The sequence below is a fragment of the Lissotriton vulgaris genome, chromosome 4_1 (assembly GCF_964263255.1).
Source record: "Lissotriton vulgaris chromosome 4_1, aLisVul1.2, whole genome shotgun sequence".
Taxonomy (NCBI): Eukaryota; Metazoa; Chordata; class Amphibia; order Caudata; family Salamandridae; genus Lissotriton; species Lissotriton vulgaris.
The window spans coordinates 1312019069-1312035266 of NC_141691.1; positions in this window are offsets into that span (position 1 = coordinate 1312019069).

Sequence of the window (16198 nt, forward strand, 5' to 3'; positions counted from 1 at the left end):
GTTAGACAGAGTGCCTCCAGATTTCTCTTATCAAAAGCAGTGCTTAATTGGAGCCAGTGGTTACAGGTGAGGCCCATTGGCGCTAACTTTAGAAGAGCATTATTTTGCCTCATAGGATTTCAAACTAGAGCAAGTGAGAGAAAAATGCAAAAGGGGATAGAAGGAGGAAGAGAAGGAGGAAAGAACTGTGAAAAGGAACCTTGTTGTAGGAAATGATTAAATGAACGTGTTGTAGAAAACATGAAAAATTAAAATATAGGGCAACTTCAAGCACACTAAGAAACCACAGAGCTGTTCATAGTTTAAAAAAAAAACAGTTTATTCCCAAATCCTGCACTGACACGAACATGGTAAAAAGTTCACTTAAGAATGTGGTGGAATAGGAAACTTAAAAGGGTTTTCAGTTAAAGACCAACTCATGCTTAAAAGACTTAAAAGCACACAGGTCCATAGCACGCACCCTCTGCCTCCGAACAGATTGTGGCCTGATTAGACAGTGGGTTCATATAATAACGTTAGACTAGAGCACGCAGTTGCTTGACTAAACAATGAGTGCAGGGAAGTAACTAAGTTTGCAGCACACAGAGGTTTTAGGTGCACAATGCTGTCAGCACACACTTCACGTAAATTGCATCTACCATGAAACACACGCACTTATAGGCAGAAGAATGCTTTCTTGTTAATTGTTTTTGGAAGTATAATGAAGAACGTGTAAAGGATTAGATCAGTAATTAATGCTTATGAGGTCACACGTCTTTGAGTGTTTTGACATCCTAAATCTGTAACTTGCTAGTTAACTATTATTTACTATGTGTAATAAAGCATTGTGTTAGTGTGTATAAAAAGGCCTGTCTGTGAGGAAGCAGGAAAATGGGTCAGGGAATTTAAAAAACAAACTGCAGGTATCTCCTGGCAGTAGTGTATAAAAAGAGCCTGCTTAGTTCCCTCATAGGAGATTAAACAGACACAATATTTAAAAAAGGATGGAGTTAGAAATGTGACCCTCATGGTTACCAGATATGATGGGTCTCCATTTAATTTGGTCAGATCTGTAGTGTAGAACAATCTGAGGAAAATGTACCCCAATAGGCCATACATCCGATCCTTCGTGGCCCAGTCTATGCAGCTAAATGAGGACCCATGCAATACATCAATAGGACGAAAGAAAAGTCGAACCACAACGTGTTTCAGGGATGGGACAGTGGCAGGCGGTAATGCTGTACTGTTTTATAATATAGTCATACAAGGGTAACCTCCTGACATACAGGATGGCTTAGATAACATAGTAGCACAGGAAGCCAAGCTCTAGACAGAAATGCAAGCACACATGATCCATTTTTGCAAGAAAAAGCAAGAAAAAGAAAAGAGTAAACAGGAAGTAGTGGAGAAAGCAGCTGCCAAGTTAGTGCAGCAGAAACAAGCACATAAAAAAACGTTGGGCAGTGCTGTAGTGGCAGTGGCCACTCAGATGACTGCAGTATCTGTGGGAACATTTTTAGGGGCCACCCAATGGCAGTACACACAGCAGCAGCAAGATATAAGGGCAGAGGTAAGTAGTAGAGGAGGATGAGGAGGAGTAGGAGGAGGTAGGGTGGGTGCTCCAAAAAAGGGACAGGCCTTGTTATTGTCTGAGGTTTGGGAATTGTATTAAAGACTTCCACATGAAGAGAAGGGATGAGCAAAATAGACAAATTGAAATTTGTAGTCAAACAGGTAAAATAACAGTGCAGCCACACAAAATCCACAAGTAATATATGTGCCCCAGACACCCTTGCAAAATGTCAAGCCGCCAGCAATGCCCCAAGCACCGCTGAGACCACCTCAGCAGAACTACCAAGCACCCCTCACGGTGACTCGACTCCAAAGTGGACAAGAAGGTGTAGTTGTAAGGGGAGGAAAACCTTTCCAGGTGAATCCTGAGGGAGGATACACAAATTGAGGGCCCCTACAGAGTATTTCTATGTGTCCAGTCTTTTCAGTAATGTACAGGCAAGATTAGGAACCCACTGTGATGGTAGCAATCAATGAGAAGAGATATACTTTCCTCATAGATACAGGAGCAACCAAATTGTATATTAGGGAGGGAGGTCTTTTGATTTCCAATAGATTAATGAACACACAGGGATTCTCTGGGGAAGTTATAAGGGTTCCTTTTACCAAACCAGTCGAGATGGAAGTAGTGCGGAGAAACATTGATATCTGTTTACTGTTCTCTCCAGCTGCCCCAGCTATTCTGTTAGGGAGATATTTGATGACCAAATTAAATATGACTATTAATTTTGAACCAGATGGAACCATGAATTGGTCCATCCCTGGGGTCTCACTTTCCAGAAAAATTTAATTAACGGTAGATTACTCCATCAGAGACCAAATCAAACATAACTCAATGATTTGGAGGCATTCACTACAGCAGTATATACTATCATAGAAGACACACCAGGGTTACTGGAAAATGAAGTTCAATTACCCAAAGAGTTCCTTTTTTTTTACATAAAGGGCAAGGCTCTCAGCAATTGAATGACAATTTGATATTGCAGACTTAAGCCTTAGAAATAACACCAATTTATGGCGCTCCGATAGCAAACAACCATAATAATGTATTGTTGGCCAACAACAGGGACATCACAATAAAACCTGCTGATAAAGGAGGTGGCATCATCCTACAAAGCACAGAGGCATACCGGAGTGAGTGCCTGAGGCTCCTGTCAGATGAAAGAAATGATGAACGCATCAAGAATGACCCACAGAACGATTACGAATTGGGATTATCAGCATGATTGAAGAAACATTAACACAGGATTGGGTTACTAAGAAAGAAGGAGAATTCATGACCAATACCCAACCAGTCATGCCCTATTTTTACACTATCCCAAAAATTCATAAGTCACTGGAAAACCCTCCAGTACGTCCCATTGTCTCTGGTATTGGATCCATCGTAGAACCACTTTCAAAATTTGCAGATGCCTTTCTACGCCCCCAATACAAAAAACCAATACATATTTAAAGGCTATGAAAGCAGTCCTTGCCTACTCAAGGATCTCACCTTTGACCCTGAACACAACGTCCTCATTGGCTTAGATGTAGAGAGCCTATACACAAGCTTACCACACAAAGAAACTCTAGATATCCTAGAGGAAACTCTATATGGAGCAGAATGGCCCGACCACACACCACAACATATAGTCCTTGATTGCTGCAAATGCGCTTTGACTGAGAATTTTTTCAGTTTTGAAGACATCCTGTTCCGACAATGACATGGGACCAGCATGGGGAGTACCTTTGCTCCAAGTGTGGTAGGATTGTGGGTTTACGACTTGGAAGAACACAAGATGTTGTCAGACAACAACCCATACCAAGAAAAAATACTGGAATGGAAGAGGTACATTGACGATATCCTGATGGTATGGAAAGGCGTTGAATCTGAAGCAAACGAGTTCCTCCAATGGCTCAATCTACAGGACCCATTCCTAAAATTCACACACACCATGAGCAGATCAGAATTGGTGTTCTTAGATCTCAACATCTATGTGGCGGAAGAGACCCTTAAGACTACCACTCACTTTAAACCCACTGCCAAGAACTGCCTGCTACTCTATAAAAGTTTTCACCCTAGTCACCTGAAAGAAAACCTCCCTTTTGGCCAATTTCACTGGCTCAAGAGAATTGCTCAGAAAAAGGGATTATGATATACAGGCAAAAGACCTGTCCGAAAAACTTCAGAAGAGAAAATATCCTGCTAAGACCATTAATAAAGCGAAGAAAAGAGCAGCCGATAATCACAGGGACGCTCTTCTGGAAACATATGTAAAAGAGGACAGAGAAAAAGAAAAAAGACCCATTTGTATAACAACATTTAACATAGCATCGGACAAAGTCTCAAAGATAGTAAGGAAGCACTGGAGCATCCTCAACAGTGGGAAACTAAATATCCCACTACCAATGTTCGCACATAGAAGAGGCAAGAACCTCAGGGACATCCTAGTTCACACTCACCCAAAATCGTACTTCAAGAACAACCAACATATAATCAGTACTTTACACACAGGCCATCACCCATGTGGCAACGGAAGTGTGTGCCACATAACTGCTACCACGAAGAAGGTGACTTTCACCACAGGAACAACTTGGGAACTAAAAAAGTTCACCACATGCAATAGCTATGGGGTGACATACATGATCACCTGTAGCTGTAACCTACACCATGTAGGCATGACTATTGGAGAGATCAGCACAAGAATATGTGAGCACCGTAGCAAGATCAGGTGCAATAGAGCAAGCACGAAGATGATGGTGTACTTTAATGAAAAGAAACACACCCCAAATGGGATGGAATGGGTAGTGTTAGAATATATTTCACACTGTGACAATTTAGAACAGAAGCTGCTGGAAAAAGAACAAAACGGGTGTTCAAATTGCACACAGATACAACAGGTCTGAATGATAATATCCCATGGGGACAGTTCACAAGATGAATTACACCCTGAGTACTTTAGAGATACAGATATAATAATCCCAATACCACTCTGGGACTGTTTTATTTACATCACAGATGAGAGGAACGAACAGTACTAAAATCACCCCCAAGAAGAGGTCCCACAAACAAACTCCCACATGAGACCTCAGGATGTTAATTGTTTTTGTAACTCCACTGGCATGATGCAAGGAACTTGCAATTACTGAACGACCGCATCCACAACCACACCAAAGCAACCTCCCTTTTAAACATAGCCTTTAGAGTTGTTTTCTCCTCTCAGGTTGACACCACACTAACTACACCTCAATTGATAATCTCATAATTAAACATTGGCGGTGAACCATTTCTGGTCTCTACTTCCAATCTGGGGCTCGAACCTTGACAATAAAGAAATGCCCATTAACCTTGGTCTATAGTCTTTCTTTCATGTCTCTCTTTTTTTTGTCATAGTCTTGTTTTGTCATAGTCTTTTTACAGTTGCGGTAATCACCTCAATAAATCCTGACAAAAATGTATTATTTATTCATCACCCAGTTTTACAATGCCACTAATAAAAAAAAATTAAAAATAAAAAGAATTTCCAACTCTGAAAATGATCCTGCCAAAATAGTGCGGTAAAAGTTCAGAAAGTAGGCGGCCATTTTGTTACAACCACGGTCTAGTCTTTACTCACACGTGAGCATGATAAGGATTTTTCTGCCAGCATTTAAACTACATCGGGCTGAGGAGACTCTAATATGCGGTCCACCCGGGTACGAATAGGTGTCATTGACAGAGGAGTGCTGAGCCAAGTAAGACCTTTTTTCCCTAACAGGAACCCAGGACCCCTGATAAACACTTGTGTTTTCCTCCGGGCCACGCTATGGGGAATAACTAACCAGTATTTTGTTTTTTACTCATGACCCTTCCCTTGACTTAAATACTTTATATACATTATTCTAGGGATACTACAAGCCACTCCACCCTGCCAGTCCATGAGGCACAGCGTTGCCAAAACAAAAGTAGGTTCTTACATATTGTGAACAGCATGTTTATATGTTTGTTTTGTTTTGTAAAGTGTTTCTTTCCTTTTACCAATGTTTTAACGATCAATCATGCTTTCTCACAATATAGTATTTCGATGTGTTCCAAGGTGTCACATTTGATACAAGCACTAATTATACATTTTTATTACTAAGGGCACCAACAAAAACTATAGAGGAACGCATTGATTTAAGCACTGCATACAGTTTGGGAGGAATGCATTGACTTAAGCACTGCACACAGTTTGGACCTGCCCATGTGAAAGATGGGCAGGCAGTATGTACTAATCTTTGTCACTTTATCTCCTTGAACAGATACTACGAGTCTGATTTCAAACGTATGTATTTAATTTTGGTGCTCACACATTAGGTGTGCATCTGTCCTTTATAATACTATTTTTTAGTATAGGATTATTTTTCTCACGGAGTGGTACGCATGGGGCTGGTCCCCATGTGGTCCTGAAGAAGAGGTTTAGGGGACACCTCGAAACATGTCGACCAAATACTAGGGACAGTATACATATAACAGTTACACTTCCTCCCTACTATGAACACCTTTGTATCTATACCAACTAGGAGCAGGAATAAATTAATTACTCACTAGCTATGTATTTTTACCATCACCATCACCACTTCCCCATACACTGCATTACACATTTGTTCACAAAAAGTGATCCTATGTAGTTCCGCAAGTTGCAGCACGCCCCAGACAGTAGCTGTCTGGGATGGCCCCAATGATGAAGCATGTTACCTAGGGGCAACACTTGGTGAGTGAGGGGACTCAAGAAGAGAATTTTCTCTTCTTAGATTCGGGGCGTTGTTTCGCACATTTAGCAGAAGCCCTTCCCTTTGGCAGAAGAATAGGCAGCAAGGCAAGAGGGATGATTTCAGTTAGGACACAAACACAAGTAGAAAATTCCCAGGGCAACGTGTATCACTTTGCGCCAAGGACAGACCAAAATCCAAATGAAGTAGTTGCAATATCAACAGGAGGGGGGAATTTTGTGGGAAATGAAAAAAATGAACTTGCTGTAGAAAGCATGAAACTCGAAAATATAGCGCAACATCAAGCCCAAGCAGAAACCACACAGCTATTTGTGGTTAAAAACCTGTTTAGGCAAAAATCCTGCACTGACATAAAAAAGGTAAAAAGTTCACCTAAGGGTGAAGTGGAATAGGAAACTTAAAAGGGGTTTTAGTTGAAGAACAACTCTTCTATACTACTATTATAAAATGAGAACTGGGAACCTTTGAGGCGGGTAAACTCGGGAACCACAGCGCCAATCCTAACACCCAATACATCATTGGAATTGTCAGGGTAAGCAGATGGACATAGGCTATATATCATAAAAAAATATATGTTAGAAGGGCAAAGTACGTTATATGGAAAAGTAGTCCCTTCGAAGTAGAGCCATCTCGGAGGTGGGTGTGTGCGCTAACGACGTGCGTGCTGACATCACGGACAGGAGCGCGGGGAGAAGTGGGCAGGAGCCCCGAAGTGGCACCCTGCAAGCTCCAACATGCCATGGGGTACGAGCGGACACAAGCAAACCGGCACCCTGCAAGCTCCAACATGCCATGGGGTACGAGCGGACACGAGCGCGGGGAAGCGCGGAAGCGACACCCTGTGAGGTCCGCATATACTAACCTGCCAGCCTTCCCTAAAACCATTGCTGGGGCTGACTCGCAGCTCTCACCAACGTGGGCGATACTAACCTACCCGCCATTCCTGAAACCATTGCTGGGGTTGACTCGCAGCCTCTCACCAACGTGCGCGATTGCTGGGGCTGACTCGCAGCTTCTCACCAAGGTGCTGCGGGGCCTGCGTACAGCACGCTGTGGGGCAGAGGAGCCCATGATGCACTGCAACGGCGATATAGAGCGCCTGGTGGCCATCCGACAGTGCCGCTGCCAGCCTGGTTACGAGCGTGTGCTGCCAGCCTGCCAAGTTAAGACAGCTTGGCTTTTGTGTTGGGTAAGCACAATGATGGAGTGTCCTACACCCTGGTGGGGGTGCATGGGGAGAAAAAGGAGGAGGATGGCAGAGGCAGGTGAGGTGCCTAGAAATGGGAGGCCATGAATACATTCAATGACATCCATGTGGCTGCTACACAGGGAACATTATTGTTTAAGGAAAGGCTATATCAATAACAAAAATGTAGTAGCGGCCACGAGCGCAGGGAGTAGCGTCCACATCCAAATGCACAGGGGTGCAAGAATGCTACTGGAGTAACCGTGTCCGGGGTGCGCGATGCTGGTGAGTACCTTTCACCTCGCAAAGCCTTCCTGGACAACGTCGGGACGGGCTTCTAGTACTTAATAGACTTGAAAGCATTTACGTTGTGAGCACACAGGTCCACCAGCATGCACCCTGTGCTTCCAAACAGATTGTGGCCTGATTCGACAATAGGTTCATAGAATCAAATTCACCCTGAGAAGCACACAGGTGCTTGATTAATCAATGGATGCAGGGGAGTGACTAAGTTCTGAGCACACAAAGGTCTTAGGTGCATGATGCTGCCAGCATACACTTCACGTAAATTGCATCTACCATGAAACAAATATGCATTCATAGGCAGAAGAATGCTCAGTCGTTAACCTTTGTTGGAAGTATAATGAAGAATTTGTAATGGATTAGTTCAGTAATTCGGGGTTATGAGTTCCCTGTTCTCTGTAACTTGCAAGTCAACTATTACTTAATATGTGTAATAAAGCATTCTGCTAGTGTGTATAAAAAGGCCTATCTGTAAGCAGGCATCTGAGAAAAACTGAAGAGACAGCCGAAGCAGGGCTGAGATGTAGTTTGTGTTGTATTTTGAAGATTTTTCTCCCTGTCGCAATAGTTAGTGAATAGTGTCTTTGCATTGCCAAGAAGATTATCTGTGTTATTCCTAGTATTGGGACCTTTTGTCAACCCCACACCCACCTTCAAGAGTGAGAAAAAGGAGCACGGGTGTCTGGTGGTGAATTAATGAAGAATGAGGGGTTATCTTATGCAGCCTTGGCTATGCAGCACCCTGATTTTGTAAAGTGCCAGACACAGGTTTCTTAGCTAAATATTGGGGCCCAGTACTTCTCTGTTTACAAATTAAGCACTGTTCGAAAGACTGGTGATGCCACAAAGGTCAGCGAGGAGTAAAAACACCTCAACAGCTAAGGAAATTATCTGTGACATTCAGTCAGAAAGTGGTATGATGAAAGTCTCTATCCTTTGGAGAGTTCTTCAAGGCCAGTTCATACATCAGGCAAGGTAAGCTGCCAGCCTACAGTAGAAGCTCGACCTGTGAATTAACATTTTCCTGCACTACTTGCTGTTCATGGATGAATACATATGAATGTTAAGAGAGTTATAGTGACGGCTTCCTGGTAATGGGGTTAAAAGAATAGTTTACGGTAATGAGTTTCTTTATTTTTCCACCTAGATCAGATTAAAGAAGACAAAATGCAGTTTCTTATTAAATCAAAAACTTGTGGCTGTGATTGTTGGAATGTTCAAGCCCCTTGACTAATGAAAGTGGTCATCACAGCCTAATCTGCTTTAGTACTATTACTGCAGAGCGCAGTTTGGGAACTCTGAAAGAGTTGCTACACTGGAAAGAAAATATTGCGTCTTCTTTCGTGCAAAGTAGAGATTGATACTGAAAAACGTTAGACAAGCTGTTGTCCCTTTCCTGACTTTGCTTTTAACTATTCAAGTAAGTTGATGCCTCTGTGTCATGAAGTGAACTGTGGACAGTGTTGTGGCGTGGCTCTGAGCTGCAAAGTCACTTTGAGAGGAAGATTAAAAACCAGATAAGTGGCGTGCACCTTGAAAAACAGCATCAGAATATCGATGGGAGACTACTCTGAGAACAAAATATTGAAATAAGTATCAACAGGTGAATAAGTCTAAAGTTTTTATACCAAACGTCACATATATGTACCTGAGTGTTATATACATCTTCTTAGTATTACCAAAATCCTTCAATTTACATCCGGATTAAAAAACAACACTTGCATTCTTCAGGTATAATTATTTATTTGTCTATAACTTCAAACACAAATCATTTTGACTAAAGACTTTTTCATGAGTCTACAGTGAGCCATTTCTGATGCGTATAAAAACCAATGCCATGTGGCAAACAAAATAGACACTATGCATCAGAAAGGAGGGACTGGCAATAGTTATGAGTACGACCATTTTGCACTGATGAACAAAATAATTACCTAATTAGGTTTTCCAGTTCCAGAAACACAAAAATGCAAATTACTTATGGATTCATACATAATAATAAAAGGTAAGCACATTACTACGGTTCTGAAGTTGAATTGAACTGATCACTATATTCATTTACAATTTACATTTCTTACTGTGTTACAAATTTATATGCAGAGATCTAATAATACACATTATTGTGAATATTAATATGAATGAGACAGATACCCCCATAAATAAATACCCTTTCAATGTAGTTGATGTCATAGATGTTTTAAATTAATTATTCAATGACTGTTCCCCATAAAGTGTGTACTTAATCATTTGTAAAAACAACTAAAAAGGTGCAGCCATTTCTACAATCATAAGCAAAATAACACAAACATAAAATGCCATGTATCTGAATTTGATTTATTCCCAAGTTGGCATAGCAGTGAAAATTTGGCATTAGGAATTCCCAACTATACTGTTCTTGACAAGCATAGTAACTCAGGGTGGTGAATTTTACGCCTGAGTGGGCTTGCATTTAGGAAATACTATTTCCTCACCATCGGGTCTATCTCAGAGTTCCCTTGAATTGATTATATATAACACTAATACATGTATTCACATAATGTTGATATGAATTTCCTACTTCAAAAACAATCCAAACAATATTAATTGAAAATCATGGCATAGCTTATGATTTTGCATTAACATCCATCAAAAAGATGATGAAGTGGCCACAGAGTCAAAAACAAACATCTCTAAATACTGAAGATGGTGTGCTTTCAATACAGCAGTGTGCAAATAAATTATGTGACATTAAAACATTCTTCATATAAAAACAGATAAAAACAGAGTTAGCTCATCTATACCATTAGCAATCAAGGCTGGAGACATGTTTATGGAAGCTCATATTTATCTTAAATGTACGGACATCTCTCCATCAAAATTCAATCCTGTTGGAAGGGGAGTATCGAAAATAATAATGCATTTGAACTACATGTTTCCCAGTTCAAGAGTTCTATCTCCTCCTTTTAAGTTTTTGGAGATCATATCAAGGGCAAAATATTCTAAAAGATCATCCTTCTCATTATGTATAGCAAAAATAATATTTACATGCTATTGGATAGTGCATGTAATTTTATTTATGGCCCTTAAATGTTCTAAGATTTTATTTCTAACAGGATGAATACGTTATGCTATGTATATATACTTTGTTGCAGGGACAGTTCAGACAAGGTACACAGTATTAGAATCACATGACATGTCCTTGGTAATACGAAATTGCTGGAGTGAGTTACGGATCCCCAAAAGGTGCCTACCAGGTCCTGGATCTTTTGTGTGACATCAGTTGAGTTCCTCCTTAAACAAAAGGAGAAATCCTGAAGTTTTTTGCTGTTTGCAAGGAGAACGGGCCTGTTTGCACCAAGATAGTTCCGCCAATGCTGACTGCCAATGCAAAGCTCTGTTGGACCCAGGCTTTGCCAGCAATGACAGACTACGTGAGATCTGCACTTCGCTCTACAGCATCGACAGCCCTAAGTGACAGGTAACACAAAGCTCCACAATGACCATTCATGATGCCTGACAGAATCTTCATGCTATAAAAATGACCGTTCAATATGCCCGCTTGCTCTTCGCGCTCCAGTGACAATCATCCACGATGCTCTCCCTGCTCCTTGTGGCATATTCCACCTAATAACTCTTTACGCTGGACTTTAGAAGGTAACTTTTTCAGCTAGACTAATTTGGTCCATGTATCTGGCCTTACACTCCATCACTGTGACCTGAACTTTTGACTTTCACGTAGTAGTGCACGACCAGTGGCACTTTGTGCTTCTGTGCGCTATACTTACCTTAATCCTTTGAAACTGTATATTTTTAGTTATACTGAAAGGATTTCTGTCATATTGGTGTCAAATATTTTATTATATTTTACTGCTTTTTTTCCTAAATTGGTGTGGAATTTTGCTTATGTTGCATTTTCACTTTATTCCTGTTGAAGTGCTGCATAAATGCTTCGCACATTGACTCTAAGTTAAGCCTGACAGTTTTTGTGCCAAGCAGGTTAAGCACAGGTTTATTTAGTGACTTTTTGTTGTACACCCCAAATAGAATTGTGGTTGTTGCTTGAGTAGGGTTTCACCACCCCCAACCAATAACTCAGTTTCTCACAGTAGTGCACAATGCTAGGAAATACCATTAAGATTAGCTTGGAGTAGAAAGGATGCTTTAGGTAGCCATCTCCAAATAGTCTAAATGTGATTACAGCTCTATGACACAATATTTAGTTTGCCTCTAATTTGTGCCAGACTTACTTCTCCGTTAGGATTTCTTTTAAAGTCAGGTTACTCTATTTCAGTTAATCCAGCTTTACATAAAAAACACTTGGTGCTTGAGCTGGTCCCTTTCCCTTTACACGCCCTTTTCATAAATCACAGGGAAATGTTGCAGCATAAAGATATTTTGGCACACTGTTTGAGTCAACTTTAGGCCCCAAAAAATGATATGTAAAAGTTGATTGGCGCTGCTGTTTGCACCGTGTAGTGCTGCCATGTTTTGCTCTTTAAACCCTAGCAGTCAAGTGCCTCGAGAAAACCCACTTTACTGCATTGGTAAAGTCCTGCCAGCAAAGCAAATAAAAGAGAAAACTTTGTAAAATGCATGTGAAGTAAATGCCTCAAATAACCGTAGTTGTTTTTCAAAATAGCTCTAAAGTAGTGTTTTTGCTCAATTAATATGCTGGGGTTCAATTTTTAACATCTGGCGAACTAACATTACTTTCTCCCAAAAGTATTCGTCTGACGATTAAGGAATTGCATATGGTTTTCATGCGTTCTGCAACACTGCAGCCCTTACATTTGTGCTATTTCATTACATTCTTTTAATTACCTCATTCATTGTTTTCACTTCTATTTTTACACTCTCAGATGTAAATTTTTTGAGTGACCCTAGAAGTGCCAATAAACAATGTGGACAAGTCTTTTTAGCAGGCTCAGGTTAGTGGTTCTCAACCCAAACTTTTGTAAAAAGGAGCGCAAACAACACACGTTGTTTTTAGGAAACCCCTCACCCACCTACTTAGTAGGTGGCATGCTTCATCATCGGGGCCCTGCCGGACCACCTAATGTAACTGTACTTCAACGCCTGAGTTACAGCGAAGCTGGTTGTTAATGTGACAACAGATCTTCATCCCTTCCACTAAACCTGAGGCGGAAGCCGGGTGCGGGCAAGTGGGTGTAATTGTGCTGACTACTAGCCGATTTTTTAATTGATGTATGCAATTTGCTGACTACTAGCGATTTTTAACTGTGTGTGTTCTACTGTTGCATATTGCGCTCTTCTTGCTCTTTCGAGTTGCCTGAGGCGGAAAGCCGGGTGATTTCTAGGCCTTCCTTTTATCATTATTATTTTTATTTTTTCACTCACCCTTTTATTTTCTGTTATTCGTGCCACGCTGCTTTGCTCTCAGTGTCCTTCACCCAATCAGCCGATTTGGTGCTGAAGGGTGATCTGGGACCTGTAGGCCTCGCACTTTTCAGCAGCCATCTTGGGGGGAGGCAGGCTCACTGAGTGGCAGACCAGTGTTGCTGCCTCTCGCCGGCGACGCCTTAAAACTCCACCTGAGAGTTGCCATGGTTAGATCTTCATCCCTCCCACTATACCTGAGGCGGAAGCCGGGTGCGGGCGAGTGGGTGTAATTGTGCTTACTACTAGACAATTTTTTAATTGATGTATACTACTTGCTGACTACTAGCGATTTTTAACTGTGTGTGTTCTACTTTTGCATATTGCGCACTTCTTGCTCTTTTGAGTTGCCTGAGGCGGAAAGCTGGGTGATTTCTAGGCCTTCCTTTTATCATTATTATTTTTAATTTTTCACTCACCCTTCTGTTTTCTGTTATTCGCGTTGCGCTGCTTTGCTCTCAGTGTCCTTCACCCATTCAGCCGATTTGGTGCTGAAGGGTGCTCTGGGACCTGTAGGCCTCGCACTTTTCATGGGAGGCAGGCTCGCTGGGCGGCAGACCAGTGTTGCTGCCTCTCCCCGGCGATGCCTTAAACTAGGCACCCTCGTCTCCGCGCAGCGGATGCGAGCAGCGGACGCGCTTCTCCCGCACCGAAGGAGCGCCTGAAGAAAGCCCATCTGCGCCCGTCAGCGTCCCGGAGGCAGACGGATGCGGGCCGGGCTGGGACCAGGCTATCTTATCCGTGGGTAAGATGTTAAAATACACCCCAGACGAGCTCTTAGGGATAAGTCAGATAACTGTTGTATTGTATTTCCCAGGCGGCCCAAAGATGGCTACCAGGCAATGGCTCCATTTCCATTCCCAAGAGCATGCCTAACAAGAGTACCTGTTTACTCCTAAACATGAGGTCTCTGAGTAAACATGCGTTAGAACTTTACAATTTGCTGTCTGAGACCAAGCCCACCTGTCTCTTTCTGATGGATACGTGGATGGGCGATTGCTCGGGCCCCGATATAGCCACGGTACCCCTTCCTAACTATGTCATTTTCAGGAAGGACAGAGCCAACGGCAGGGGCAGAGGCGTTGCGATGGTGGTGGACAAGCGGGTTGCCTGCTCTATTATCCAGACTGACGACATTCAGGGGTGTGAGGCCCTGGGATTTTCTCTGTCCCTGTCCCCATATCAATCCTGTTCGGGGCTATTGATCTATAGGCCCCCCGGCCCCATCGGCTCTTTCCATGAGGAGCTCTACTCCGTTGTTTCTGCTTTATGCCTAAAATCACAGCATTGTCTGCTTTTAGGCGACTTTAATATCCATATGGATATGGAGGACGCGGCAGACACTATTAAGATCATTGACACCACCACTCCATTGGGACTCACTCCGTATTTTTTTGCCCCACGCATAACAAAGGCCACACACTGGATCAAGAGTTTTCAACTGTCCCAATTGATACATCTACTCCAGTGCCAGTCCTGTGGTCTGATCATTATCTAGTGAATTTTCAGATCATTCACTCCGTTAAAGTATCTTCGAGTGGGCAGGGCGGCCAATGGCAGAATTCCTGAGCCTTCCATCGTGTCTCTCCTGACATGCTGGCGCAGGCCATACTATCCTTTCCCTGCCAGATGTCGGGCGTTTTAGAAACCGACCTGGAAAGCTTGCTGACTTGGCTTGTTAAGCGACTGGACGAACTTGCTCCCTCCCGAGCTGACAGAAAAAACTTTCCCCGGGCTTCTGCCCCCTGGTTTTCATCAGCTTTGGCGGAGAAGCGGCGGCAGTGTAACAAAGCTGAAAGAGTATGGCGCCGTCAGTACGATTTAACATCTAAAGAGGCATAAGGGAATCTATCAAGGCATACCACCGCAAAATCACCTTGGAGAAAAAAATCTTATTTTGCAAGAAGAATTGAGGCAGCTACAAACTCCTGTAAAGAAATATTCTTAATAGTGAAGGAATTTACTTCTCCTTCATGGAGCACTCCCAAAAGCTCGCATTCTGAGCTTTGGGTTACTCAGTTGGCTGACTTCTTCGCCAGCAAAATTAAAAACATCCAGGCCTCCTTCCCACCTTCAAGTGTGGCCGCAGCTCCCGGAGTGTCTCTCCCCCCACTGACCATAGATGCTGAGGGTCAAACTCTCTCGAACTTCCCTCCCCTTTCTTTTTCAGCCTCCTTGGACCTTCTCACTAAACTAATCCTTGATCCTTGCCCTGCCAAATTTTTCGCAAAAACTGCACAAGTGATCAACCCTTTAGTCAACCCGGTGCTCAATCTATCCCTTAGCACAGGCGTGGTCCCTCAGACCTGGAAGCAGGCCCTCATACTGCCACTCCTGAAAAAACCTAATCTGGATCCCACAGCCCACGCTAACCATAGGCCCATTTCTCTTTTGCCAGCATTCGCGAAAGTTGTAGAGAAACACGCCCATCTGTCTCTTGCCAACTTCCTGGAGACCAATAACATCTTACACCACACCCAGTCGGGTTTCCGGGCTAATATGAGCATGGAAACAGCACTGCTGGAAGTCATGGAGGCCAGCAAAGAAATCTTGGAATCTGGGAGCAAGGCGATGCTGGTGATGCTAGATCTCTCTGCGGCCTTTGACACCGCCCCCCACAGCCGTCTCCTTTTAAGACTCTGGGAGATTGGTCTGAGGGGGACGGTGTACAGTTGGTTTGAGTCTTTACTAGCTGACCGCCAACAAACGGTCTGGGCCCCCCCATTCTCTGCTGCAGTGCCGTCATTGGAGGTAGGAGTTCCTCAGGGTTCAATCTTGAGCCCTACTCTTTTTAACACCTATATGACCCCTCCAGCGGCACTGGCAGAGTCCCATGGTGCCCAGATTGTGTCGTACGCAGATGATACCCAGCTCCTCTTCTCCTGTGACAAGAACTCTGACTTTAATGGAGAGAGTATCAGAAGTTGTCTTGGGGCTGTATTTGACTGGCTTCAGCAGAACAGCCTCAAGTGCAATTCCGATAAATCTGAGGTGCTTTTCTTCGGGTGCCCTTCTGACCCAAGGTGGAAATCTTGGTGGCCTGCGGCTATGTTT